The sequence below is a fragment of the Cyprinus carpio genome, unplaced genomic scaffold (genome assembly GCF_018340385.1).
Source record: "Cyprinus carpio isolate SPL01 unplaced genomic scaffold, ASM1834038v1 S000006818, whole genome shotgun sequence".
Lineage (NCBI taxonomy): Eukaryota > Metazoa > Chordata > Actinopteri > Cypriniformes > Cyprinidae > Cyprinus > Cyprinus carpio.
This window is the reverse complement of record NW_024879400.1, coordinates 231,984-245,366: the sequence shown is the minus strand read 5'-3', so window position 1 is coordinate 245,366 and position 13,383 is coordinate 231,984. Positions and strand designations below refer to the sequence as shown.

Here is a 13,383-nt window from a genome sequence, read left to right as displayed (position 1 = left end):
GAATCATATCTTAATAGTTTTTCATTTATAGTTCATTTTTTTTTCCTGTTAAAAAAAAAACAAAAAAAAAAAAAAAAACCGCAGTTGAGTTCGCAAACAGCGCTTTGAGGAAAGAGCTGACACTATGATACGATAGAGATACGATAAACTGGATCTATTTAAACACGTGACTTCAGCTCAACTCTTTTATCTCTCATGTTCCCATTACACAATTTCATTTCTCTTCAAGCTTAAGAAAACTGAACGTGTTTCGTTCTGAAATGTGTCGTTTCTGAAGAGCAGACAACTCTCACATCCTCCTTGTCTGAAGTTTGAGCCGATTCTGGTGGACATCAGCAAAAACTTTATATGTGATAAGTTCCACAGTATCCAGGACACACCCCTCAATGTAAACGACACAAATTCCGTAACGATCACCCCCCCCCCCCCCCCCCCCCCCCTCACCATCTCATCAACAAACCACTTCAATAAAGATCAAGCTTTTCAAAAAGATCGCCCTTTATGCGCTCAAACTGATCTCCCACAAGCAGTTCATCCCTACTTTTCCATTTTACAACCATATTTACTGTCCGATTCCCACAAGCAGTGCTGGAGACCAAGCGCGTGCTTACCTGAACATAATATTCTCGCAGTAGTCCGCGACCCTCGTAAGGTTCTGGTAACTCTCCACGAGAGCTCGTTTACCGGCTGGAATCTCTTCTTCTAGTAACATCTGCAGCTCTGCCATCTTACATGTCTCCACAGAGCTTCCTACTCCTCGTCTCTGGGTCCTGGGATTTGATTGAGAGCTCAAGCTCAGCCCCAGTGATGTCGGAATCGTTCATTTGAGTCGAATCTTTGTAATGAATGAAATCGAACCGGTTCACAAAAAACCGGCCTGAACGATTCGTATATCGGACTGAATCGGGTAGAGCTATCCCGCGAGTCAACGACTCATGAATCATTGAACCGAGACATCTACGACTCGCATTAAGCCGGATTTATCTACGCAAGTTTTTGGAGTGAACCGAGTAGCAGGAACAGGACGGACAGGAAAATGTGTTGACAGTTTTATTAACATGCATACGAAAAAGAGTTGTTTATAATAAAAATAATATTACAAGCTGCAAAACCGTGCGATGTACCGTGATATTAATAGTTAAATATTGTATTTAGATTTTGTGAGAGTTGAAACAAAGAGTTAAATGTAAACTATACAACCGTTTTACCTCTAACGTAATCAAGAAAATACCAATAAAACAAAACAAAAAAAAAAAAATATATATATATATATAATATATATATAATATATATATATATATATATATATATATATTATATTTTAATAACTATATATATATGCGGCTTTCATTTAAATATTAATGCTACCCCAGGGACGCACGATGACGCCATTACGTACTGACGCAAAAGAATCAAGAGAATTGTTTCTATTAAACGGTCCATTGAAAGAATGTTCAGAAGAACCGATTCTGGGAAATGAGCCACACTTTCCATCCTCCCTCCCTTCCGCCACCAGCGCCGCCCATCAGCGCAGCTGATACATTGTTGCGGAGCGAATGGAACGTTGGGAGTTGTAGTGTTATAATACATCCAGTAACGAGGGACGGAACGCTTTGTTGTGTTCCATTAAGTGTCACACTGTTGCCTCTCCGTCTATTGCGCAGTAAGTTAATTAAGCGCATTATGTCTCTTTAGACATATGCGTCAAAATACTGCTAGGCACATTCAAAGTTCGCAGCCAGAGACGGTTTTTTATGTCATAAACTCCCCTGGGTAAGCTTACCTCGGGGAACTACATTACCCTGAATGTTACGCGTGTAGATGAAGAATTATGGTATTTGTAGGATTTTGGATTCCATTGTTGCAAGACTTAACGGCAGCGTCGTTCTCTAAAGGAACTACACTTCCCAGGAAACCACCTGAAGTAGGCTTTCATATGTTGTCCTGTCAGGTACGTATTCGTGAGGTGTAGTCTCTAGCGCATCAGCTGGAAACAACAAATGGTAAAGTATCAAATGCGTCGTGCTTGTTTTAACGTCGTTTCGATCGTTTCTAATGCAAAGCTATAATCTGAATCAAGAAATATCACATTAAACAGTATCACTGCAAACTTTCAGACATGTCTTGCTTGTCCCTTCGCCGGATTTGTAAGACAAACTGGATTGTTTTGGGCATAAACGGTCTAAACAGTCTCATTCAACGTTGCAGTTTTAGGGTTACTGTAATTGCGACAGATGCAAAGGAACATTTCTGAATTATTATAATATCGATTAATAAAAATGTAACTTTGTCTGGTAGGTTTGAGGAGCTCGATCTTGCTGTAGCGGTTAGATTGTCATGATGGAGGCTGACAACCAAACCAGTCTACGAGCAGAGGTTTCAGTGCTGCTGTCAAAGTGATCCAAAGTTTCCTTTCAAACGGTGAGTAAATATGTAACAGTCATTTTAGTAAACACACTGTGTGTATTGTGTGTTATATTGCACGGCAGGCACGCGCGACCCCTCACCTACTTTCTTATGATCGCTGCAGTTCATAATCAAATGACAAATTATCACGGGTTTCCACGCTTAACGCGATTAGCCTACATTCAGCCGAGCTTTCTTGAGTGCTGAAAAAAACTCGTGTTGCCACTAGCCCTGCTCAGAGACTGTGTGTGGGTGATGGTGATAGGGCATCAGTAATTTTATCATATATGGCAACATGCAAGATATATTAAAGACATGGCTAAACTGAATGTCTGTGTGTGGAGGGATACGTTCACCAAAAAAAAAAGTCTTGTTTACCCCCCAACAAATATGCTGTTATTATTATCGTTTGTTTGTGACCAATGTCAGCATAGTTTTTGAAGATAATTTTGTGATTGTTTTTTTTAATGTTGCATTAAACCTAAAAATTCTTTGAAAATAAAATGAATTTTTATATTACTGTTTATTATTCCTTTTAATGTGGAATGAAACATATGGGTTCAGACGAATTCTATGCGAAGCGCCAATCAACACCACACTTACGCGTTTTAAGTGAAATTTAAAATAAATTCAAGTTTATTAAAAGGTTTTAGTCACACAAAAAAAAATGAAAATATCGCTCATTGAAGCTTCCCTCCTGTAGTTTCCAAAACCCGTAAGACCGCAAGTTTCATCTTCAGCCCCCATTTTTTGGTGGATCTGAGAGCACTCAGGTACCCTCCCATAGAAAGCACGGGTCCTTACCCGGACCAACGTCCAGAAACCATAGCCAGGAGATCTCGGTAAAAATAAGGCCATCATTTGGTGCAACCGTCATTTTCTGAAGCTACAAAGATACCTTTGTGCGAAAGAAGAAAAAAATAAATAAAACGAACTTTATTCAAATACCAAGTCTCTCCCCTCAGTTAGCAAACGCCGTCCTAGACCCATCGTAACGGTGTTTATTTCTCTCATAAATAGAACAAGGCACAAACCAGTAGATCGAATAGACACCATAAATAGGCGACCGCCAGTGTTAGGAGAGAATTGTTTAGAATAAATAAAAGTTAGTCAGATCGAATAGAAAACAGAGCAAGCTACGTGTTAGCATTGGCCTTTTTTTTTTTTAAAGAACAAACAGGCAGTTCGAAAGCCGGAGGACCGCAGTTGGGCCCGGTTCATTCCAACAGGAGGTCACTCTTAATTTTTAAACGGCTCTGTCTGACCGTGATGTTGTGCGTCTTTGCGGCAATCATTGGGGTGGCACCACCTAACGCAACGGCAACTTGCATTGAACGTTAAGCTTCTCGAGGGAACATACACCCTCGTATCGTAATATATTCAGGTTAAAGGGGAGCAGAAGCCGGGGTCGGTTTTGTAGGTAACGATCATGTTTGAGCCGCTCTGCGTAGTCCCGGCAACTGATGAAACGAGGTGTCCTGTGATGTTAGTTTATTTTCAGCACATTAAAGACTAATCTTAGATGTATAGGCAAATATTTGTAATAATTTTTTTTTTTTTTTCATTTTTATCTAATATTGTATAACTTGTTGATTTTATTTTATTTTTTTAGGTTCATTTCAGCCTTCCAATGACATGATGCTGAAATTTTATAGCTACTACAAGCAAGCAACACAAGGCCCCTGTAACATTCCCCGTCCAGGATTCTGGGACCCTATTGGCAAAGCCAAATGGTATAGAACCTGATAAATATGTAAATTTATCAAAAAAAATGATATATATATATATATATATATATATATATATATATATATATATATATATATAAGTGTCAGTTGTTCTTAAAGTTAAAGTGTATTTTTTTTCCCCACTATTAAAATAGTTTTCATATCTTAGTTTAATAAATGCTGTTGACATTCTAAAGAGTGCAAACAGTGCGAGCGGTTTCAAAACATTGCTCTGTTTGCGCTCTCATGTTAGTTTATGGCTCAACCAATGGTGTGAGTTTGGGGATGGACTACCTGTTCAACCAACAGCAGACAGGGGTAGTGTTTCCAGTACCATTTCTCGCCACTAGTGATGCAAAATGACAGACTTCTCCTTTAAATGAGTTTACACCATTCAGAGCGGTGTCCGTAAGCTAGTGAAAATGAACTGTTGAAAGTTCACTGAGATAACAGATCGGAATCAGTATCACATCAGGTTTGTATTATTAGTAACTAGTGCCACAGAAAGTTCTGCATTTGAACTTCTGCAAAAATCTATTTTAAAGTCCTTGTTGAAAGCCTTTAATGTAACCGAGAACGATGAGTAAGAAAATCAGTTTTCCACACAGACTGTTTTACTGTGCTTCATGCTATTTTAGTTTTTCTCTCTTTTATGCATGCATCTGAGAGTTGTTTTGAAATGTGCAAACCGCTGCTAGAGTTTCAGTTGATGGTGAGATGACAAGTAAGCAGTGTTGACAAGCTTATGAGAGCAAAGTGTTCACTGACCCGTCCTGCTGCTCGTGTTTAGGGATGCGTGGAATTCTCTTGGGGAAATGCAGAAGGAGGAGGCGATGGCGGCCTATGTGGAAGATTTGAAACTGGTATAATGTTTTAGATTTTTAAGCAGTGTTTAAATATGTGGTATGATTTAATGTAATGGTTTGTGTAACTTGGTTTTACATTTGCTGAATAGATTCTGGAAAGTATGCCTGTAACAAATGAGGTCGAGGAGCTTCTGCAGGTCATTGGGCCATTCTATGAGCTCGTTGATGAAAAGAAGAAGATAACGCGCAGGTGTCAGATTTGACCACAGGTAAACTGAACAACAGTGCCCTCTTGGAGATACACCAGTGTGCATGCACAGGGAAGAGACCGGTCTCCCGAGCAGAGGCGCGTTGGGCTTTTTAAACAAAATAAAGCCTTGCTAATAACAGATGACTTTTCAAAAAATCTTACTGACCCCAAACATTTAAACTGTAGTTTGCAAGTAAATAACAATAAAATCTTGTTTACATTAATTAACTAATTACCCCTTTGTTTCATGTTCAGCCCGCTTGGAAAGATTTGCTAGGCAACTTGAAGGCAAGTGAATAGCAGTGTGTTCTCCCTCAGCGGCCTGTGCCCTTAGTTCATAGTGCCATGGTCCAGGTGCTTGCTTTAACGCCTCACTCACTGCTGTTATTAGTGTAGATTAGTCTGGGGTCTGTGTAAGGGCTGGAGTGTTACTGGTACAGCTTTACTTTTTTGTGCAATAGTCCTGATAGAACAGACCTTTTAGAAAGTGTGCCTATCAAGTTTCAGAACATATCGTCAATGCATCATCTTACATGTGTATTGTTGTTGTCTCCAGGGTTTGGGAGCATGCTAACATCACCACCCAAAAGTGTCACCAAAAGCATCATCAGGACGATGGAGATGAACGGCAGCCTGGACAGTTACCCCATCAAAATATCAGAAACTCCACAGACTAAATCAATAGACATGGAAGACTTACAAAAACATAATGAGGAGGAAGAGGAGGAGAAAGATGAAGAAGAGGAGGCTAAAGAGGTGAAAAAAGGTAAACCTCATAATTATTGTTGCTCATACTTAAGGTGCAGTCACATGCTGTTTCTGCTAGAAGGCGAAAGATTTCCCAAAGCTGATTTTGTAACAGGTTCAAGGTTGGTGTACAAATTTGCCAGCGTGACTTTCAGCGTGACTGTGCTGTATACAATAGTTACACTGTTTTGAAAATAGACAATGGGCTTTTTTTTGCTGCAAAGTTCAAAATATTCTAGAGACAAATTCTAGATGCTCTTTGCATTGGCCAGTAATCACAAACCACCCAGAACCTGTTTCAAGCATTCAGTATCATGAACAGTTTTGCATTGGTAAGCGCCACTCATCTTTCCTCATAAGCATGTATTGTAATACATTTGCTTCATTGCAAACAATGGTGTTTTTTAGCCTCACAACTGAAGAAAAAGGCTTCGGCAGGCAGACCTAAAGGACGGGGTATCTAATGGGAGTATCGGCCCAACATTAAGTCCTTTGCCAAATGGAACGCCAGGAGGGGTCTAAGTCTGATTGAACAGGCAGGAGTCAGAAGAAGACGCTTGAAAGCTTTAACCACCGATAGAAGGACGTCATAGAGTTTTGAATGAAACATCAAAGGTGAGCGAGAGAAAGGACATGGGGGTAGTCATTTACTTGAATCATTATTTTTTTAAAGTAAGCTCTAGGACTACTTGCCGTAGTTATCTGACGCACTCTCTTTATATGTGAAGCAGAAGCGTGTCCAGTTCACCATGTGGCCAGGATTAGCGACAGGGAGGTGTACTGGACCCATCGACCAGTTTGGTGGAGAAGAGGGTGAGTCGATTTCAGGTTACGCTTAAAGATGTGATCCAAAAATCACGTGACGATGGGAGTGTAGGATCCAGTGTTAAAGGGATAGTTAAGCTCCTAAAAAATATATAGAGGTCAACTGGGATGCCTGTAAACAGTGATGTAAACTGTGAAACAGTGTCCAAAATGTTCATGCATCCATGAGCATTTTATTCTCAAAACACATACTAAAACAACCAAAAACAGTAAAAAAAGAAAATCAGTGTGGGGTCACATGAGGTGAAATTCAGCAAAATGGTGGTCAGAAAGGTCTGTTTTCAATAGTGTGTAGAGTGAATGAATCCAGATCACACAGAATCATTTCAAACCGACAAATTTCTATCGGTCAGCAGAGAGATTTCAACATGACCACCTTTGAACCCACTGTGAAATCTGCATGGATCCATTTTAAAAATGACAATCCCTAAACAACGTCAGTGTGACTGCCCGCTGTTACGCCTCTGGCAATGGCTTTTCCAAAATCTCCCAAAATGTCCAGAATGCAATGTGCGTTGTTCCTGGTCTCCAGGGAATCTGAGCTACATGTCCAGCCACTTCACTCACTGGACGTGGACCGAGGAGAGCCACGCACACTATCCTCCACAGAAAGCAGATCAGATCAACAAGAGGGGAAACTGCTGCTGGGACGGGATGGAAGTGAGGTACAGCATGGTGGAGAAGTGGAGAAGACGGAAGGATCAGCAGAGGCGGTTCTCAGAGGCAGGCACTTCCTGCGAATAGAAGGGACAGTTCTGTGGTCAGCGAGGGGAAGAGGTAGCAAAACCTAGCAACCACAAACAACAGCAAATACACATATAAAATCTGTTTCAAAAACCTTGCTAGCATTAGATACTAATTGCCTACCATTGTTGCTGTTCTGTTTCCAGTGTTAATTTTGATTTAGTTTTAATCATAGTCTTTATGACTAAAGCTCACATTTCTCTTTTCGTCATATTTTAGTCATGTGAATTGTTTTTTGTTTAATATCCATAAGAGTATCCAAATCAACTTATATTGGGTTTTGATATTATGGGGATTTATCAGTGATTAGACCTACGAAAATTAATGCGGTGGACACACAACATGCCCTTTTTGTTAAAATAGAATTAAAAACCCCTTCTCATAAAGAACAAAAACATGGTCTTCTTTGTTTAATGAAAACCAATGGTTATATTAGGCTAATTATGAATTCTTTTGTATAGAAGACTTGTTTACCATGATGTTCTTCATGTTCTTTCAAGCAGACTATTTATTTCTATTAATTAAATTTAGATTAATCTTTAGGGCCTACTAAGTTTTTAAGTAGTCAAGAGCTGTGCCGTGATTTCCTGTCTTTGTTTTGTTGCTTGGATTAAAAGGGGTCATATGCTGCCTGCTAACAGAACATTTTTTTGTGTATTTGGTGTAATGAATGTGTTCTCAGTTACAGTTCTAAAAAAACATTATATTCCATACTTGTACATTATTGTTTCATCCTCTAATGCCCCGGCCTTCTGAAACCTCCGATGTTTACACAAAGCTCATCCAGCTCTGAAAAGGGAGGTGGCTGTGATTGGCCACTTACTCCAGCTCGTTTGGGTGATTGGGCCGAATGCCTCAACGCGTGTACGGAAATGTTAACATACTTGTGATGTCCGTTGTACCCGCCGAGCAACGGACATAAACATCAATCGCTCTATACAACATGATTTGTCTGGTACTGTTTCTTTATGGAAGGCCAAACCAGTAGTTTTGCTTTCACATGAAACCAGCGTCTATAACGACATGGCGGCAGCAACAACACTACTACAACGAGAATAAAAGGTACGCCTTCTTTCTTTGCGTGAACATCTGGGCGACGTTATGCAAATCTTCCCACATACTGACGTAGACATGTGGGGGCGTGTTAGAACGAGACGTTTCAGGGGGGCGTGGACGAGTGTTAACTTTTATAAAGAATATCTCTTTGGATTTGAGACTTTAGTCTTTGCAACTTTACAGATCTTCTTTATTCACCAAGAGCTTGTAACACTCCAAAGAGAAAGGAAAAATTGAAATTGCATTATATGACCCCTAAAACATCAACTACAAGGACAATAGCAACTAAATTATGCTGCTATCCCTTTAAAACTTTAAAATGTACTGATACACGTTCTCCATTCTGTTTACGTTCCACTTTATGATGTAATCCAACTGTGATACTCCGTGCGACACTACAATTTGACATAATATTTGTGTGGTACCGTCATTCATGTAGCGACGTAAGAGTATTCGAGGAGTAGCTTGAACCCTTTCTGTGGGGTGGTTAGTAGTCTTCCAGGGTCTGCGCTCAGAAAACCGGCACCGAATTGATTTCTCTCTTTGTGTCTTACAGATTTATCAATATGTCGCCTCTTCTCTTACTCCCCCATTTGACTTTTTTTTATCGTTTTAATGCTACACTGCCTGCAAGTGTATGTTAGTTTATGTCCCACCGGCTTATTCTTTACGCCTTAACCTCCGACCACGCAGCCTTTTTAGAAGTTTTTTGAATTCGTCTTTCCCAAATCATCCTTCTACTTTCGCACTCTCGTTTTATTCATTGATAATGTCAATAGATTGTACCATCATAGTTTTAAGTTTTAGTTCATTAAAATCGTCCCCCCCTCCCCCCCGGTTGTGGATTTTTTGTCAGGGGAATAAAAAATGTTATTGATTTTGATGAGTAGACTGATCATGACCACAAAACGTTTCTGATTCTGTTATGTAGTTTTGCTTTTGTTGTGCATTACCCTTAGGAATACTTGCTGATGTGAATGTGCGTACTGTAGTGCATCGTGTTTGTAGCCAGGCCACTGCTTTTTATTCTGCATCCTGCCAGCACATAATCTCTACCTCATCACGATTTGGTGCTACTACATGAATTCTCTGTTGTTTGTCCTCATTGAGAATGGCGAGACACCTTACCCGATCACGAGTGGTTTCATAGCTCGAACGAATGAGCTAAGAGGCTGATAGCTTTACAGAGCTGTGAGTGCTTCAGCGATGTAACGCGATATGTTTGCTCCCATATGAGTGATGATTTTGTAGTGTGGCATAGGTCGCTAAATCGCTGCTATCTACTCCTACTGGGGACTAGGAGCCTTGTCGCCCAAGTCACTACGCTGTTTCTAGTGTCGCGATCCTGTTACGCATTACCTGCTAGTGTGTGCTCAATCAGTAATAACTGAATGTATTCCGCTGAGTTCGTATATCTTTGTAGTCATTTATTAATCGATACAGTTTGAGGTTTCATAAGTGACCCAAACAAATAAAAAAAAAAAAAATAAAATTACTAAAACAACAGCTCTGTGCAGCCACGAAATATCACTCCTCCTCGTGAAGCACACAAGACTTGATTGTTGATTACAGTAGAACTTGATCTTAAAAGGGTTAGATTTAACCCAAAAATCTCAAATTGTCAACCCTCACTCGTGTTCGTTTACAAACCCGCCAAGACCTTTCTGTTCATCTTTGGAACACAAATTAAGATATTTCTGCTGAAATCCGAGAGCTTTCGGACTGGCATAGACAGCCAAAGCAAATGACACGTTCTAAGGCCCAGAAGAACCATAGAAGGACATTGGTTGAAGATAGGCCGATGTGACATCAGTGGTTTCACCTGTACTTGCTATATCACATACGATTTCTTTCTTTACCTGCACAAAGGAAAACAAAAATAACAACCATGTTTTTTCAAAATTTCCTCTTGTCTGTCATTCTTCCAAGCGGGCTTTCACGAGAGTACCTTCCAGATGTGTGTGCATTCCTCTGCTTTTAAAACAAGGCGCATGACGCACATCCGGGTTCTAATGGCTAAACACTGGCTCTTGAGTCAGCAGAAACTACACGCATGTGTCATGTTTAGTTCCCTCTATTTAAAACCGTTGCCCTTACTAACTTTTCTGGGCCTGGAACGGTGGTTGTTGTGTATTTGTCTATGGCAGGGATCAGGAAAACTCTTGGATTTCATCAAAACTATCGTTAATTATGTGATTGCCAAAGTAAGCCCAGGTTTTTGCAACGGCAACGAGGGTGAGTAGTGTTAATGACAGAAATTGTTAATTTCTGGTTGTGCACCATACCTTTACACATGTTATCCGTTCTCTAGGCTAAGCATAACAATAACTGTTTCCCATGACAACTATTTGGGTAAAATAATCAGTTTTGGAGGAAATTATATGTACAGTAACTTTTCCTTCTCATGTGACATTTGAGCATCACGTTTACCTTACAATGCTATATAGGTTTTGGAACAGAAGCTGGAATCCTCAAGTAAATTTGTTTTTGAAACCTTTGTTTTCTTTAATCTGTTTTCATCTGATCTACAGAAGTTGTGCGTGCTGTTTGCACATACCTGCAGTGTGCTTCTCTTGGGTATCAGGGCCCAGGTCCCCTGCTTTGGGCTCGAGGTCCAGCGGGACCACCGCAAGGGCAGTGGGGGAGATGGGGAACTCTGGGGGACGGATAGGTCGACAACCCAGAATCTGAATGACACAGAATATCTTGTGCGTCTGGCCAGACTGCACGGACGACGCTTGCAAGCGCGTGTTTAGAGAGGCTACCACAGGCTGGAAGCTGCTCACAGGCCTCCACAGGTTAAACAACAGTCTCTTGTGCTATCCCCTCAATACAACATAGATTAACACTGATCAAGTATGAAACATTACATTTTTGATTTGTCATGTGCAAATTCTCAGGGCACGATCCTTAGCGCTGCCCGCAGACTACCTGTCACCTACACTTGCAAATAAAACGGAATGAAGGTCAGCTCATTTTAATGGACACTGATTAATGGGCTTCACCCAAAATGACTGTCAGCTATTCATCATCCCCCTCAAGTTGGCTCCAACCTGTATGAGTCTTCTCTTCGGGCGGTTTCGAATCCTAGAAAAAAGCTAGTTTGCAAGGGCGGTTGGTAACAAAACAGTTTCTGGTCCCCATTGACTTTCCGCACCTATTTTGTATATTTTCCCCCTACGCATGAGAGAATGAAAGTTCGTAATGCATGAACTGATCGAAATGTAAAACTTGAATGCTTGCAAGGCGACTTTGGATAAAAGCGTCTGCCACTAGCTCATAACTATCAATTTTGATCACTTTGCCCCAAAATTGTTTTGAGTTTTTAATTTATGCCATTGCCAATAGAAATGGGTGTGCTGATATAATATTTTCATATGCTCAGTTTATCCTATTATTTTATAATGCACAGAAGCCCTCCTGGTGGCCCTTTTGAGTGTTCCTCCAGTACAACTTGGCCCTTTGCGGTCATATCTGGGCCGTTTTGTGGTGGCAGTGGCTCATCCGTCCCTGTATCTGCACAGCGAGGAGAAGGTAAGCGGCTGGCCCATTTTACCCAGCTACTGTCCACTACTGCGCTTAAGTGTTTTTTTTTTTTTTTTTAGGTTTTTTGCTTTCAATAGTATAAAAATACCAGCAAGGATATATTGATTAACAGTGACCCTTGAAGCACCTTTTATAATACAAACGGTTTCTATTTGAGAATTAAGGATGTATTTCTCTTTGAACTTCTCGTCGATTCAAAAGCATTCTACCCACGAAACAAAAAAAAATGTATATATTAAGTATTAATTATAAAATGTTTGATAACTGGAGTAATTGAGCTGAAAATTCAGCTGTTGCATCAGCACACATAAAATTACATGATAAATATATTAAAAGTAGGGCTGTATTAAAAGCATTAAAACCTTTTACACACAATCTCATTCATCTACATTACTGCTGATTGATTATGATGATCAATTAATGCATTGCAAATTAATTGCAAGTTTTCCTTGAGGACAAATTACCCCCAATGGTAAGTCATTATTATAATTACATGAGGAAAAGCATTGCATCGAACTTAACAAGAAATTAGCTTTTATTTTCAAAGCTACGTTTTTCATAAGAAATATTTTCATTCAACATCGAATTTATTTCCCAACTATTCCTTAGGCTGACATCGCTGGTGAGCATGCGTTTTTGTTTTTTTTTTCATCCAATGAGGATTTGAACCACCATTGTGGTGTTGTGTTTCCACGATTGGACACAACACTTTTAACTGTGGACTTTGTGTTCTAACAATTTGGCCAATAAACGGACGCTCTTAAGATCATGTAATATTCATCACCACATATATTAACTGTTGCTATAAAATCAATTTCAACCTGTGCAACATCGTTGAGATTGTCCGGAACAAACAAAAAAAAAAACGCATTCCTTGCTCATGTGATATTGCTAATTTGATATAAATATAAGACAAAAACCCATGCAGGAACTATGTTCGTGCTCTTCGGTATCTTGAACTTTTAGGTATATTCCGTTCATTCCGTATAGGTTGTTGTCCTGCTGCGTGAACACTGGGTTCATACTGTTGTCTTGGGCGAGGCGGTGCGTTAATCATTATTAACACGTTCTTTTTTCCACTACAATTAATCATACAACTGAAATGTTAAAATAGTGTAAGTTTTAAAACTTAAAATTTTTTGGGTGAACTACTGCTTGAATTGGTTTTTGACGTCTTCATTGTTGCAGCTGCATTGCGGTTTCACCATGCGTAGTTTGAACATAGCTTAGGAATGTATACCGATTGATCATCATTTGAGGGCTAAAAAAAAAAACT

The 13,383-nt window shown here is 39.8% G+C and overlaps 2 pseudogenes; one reads left to right on the top strand and one right to left on the bottom strand.

Moving 5' to 3' along the window:
• Positions 1-841, bottom strand: part of LOC122133895 — a 51,774-nt pseudogene extending 50,933 nt beyond the window's left edge.
• On the top strand, positions 733-6,458 carry LOC122145005 (annotated as a pseudogene).
• Positions 6,459-13,383: the final 6,925 nt, after the last annotated feature.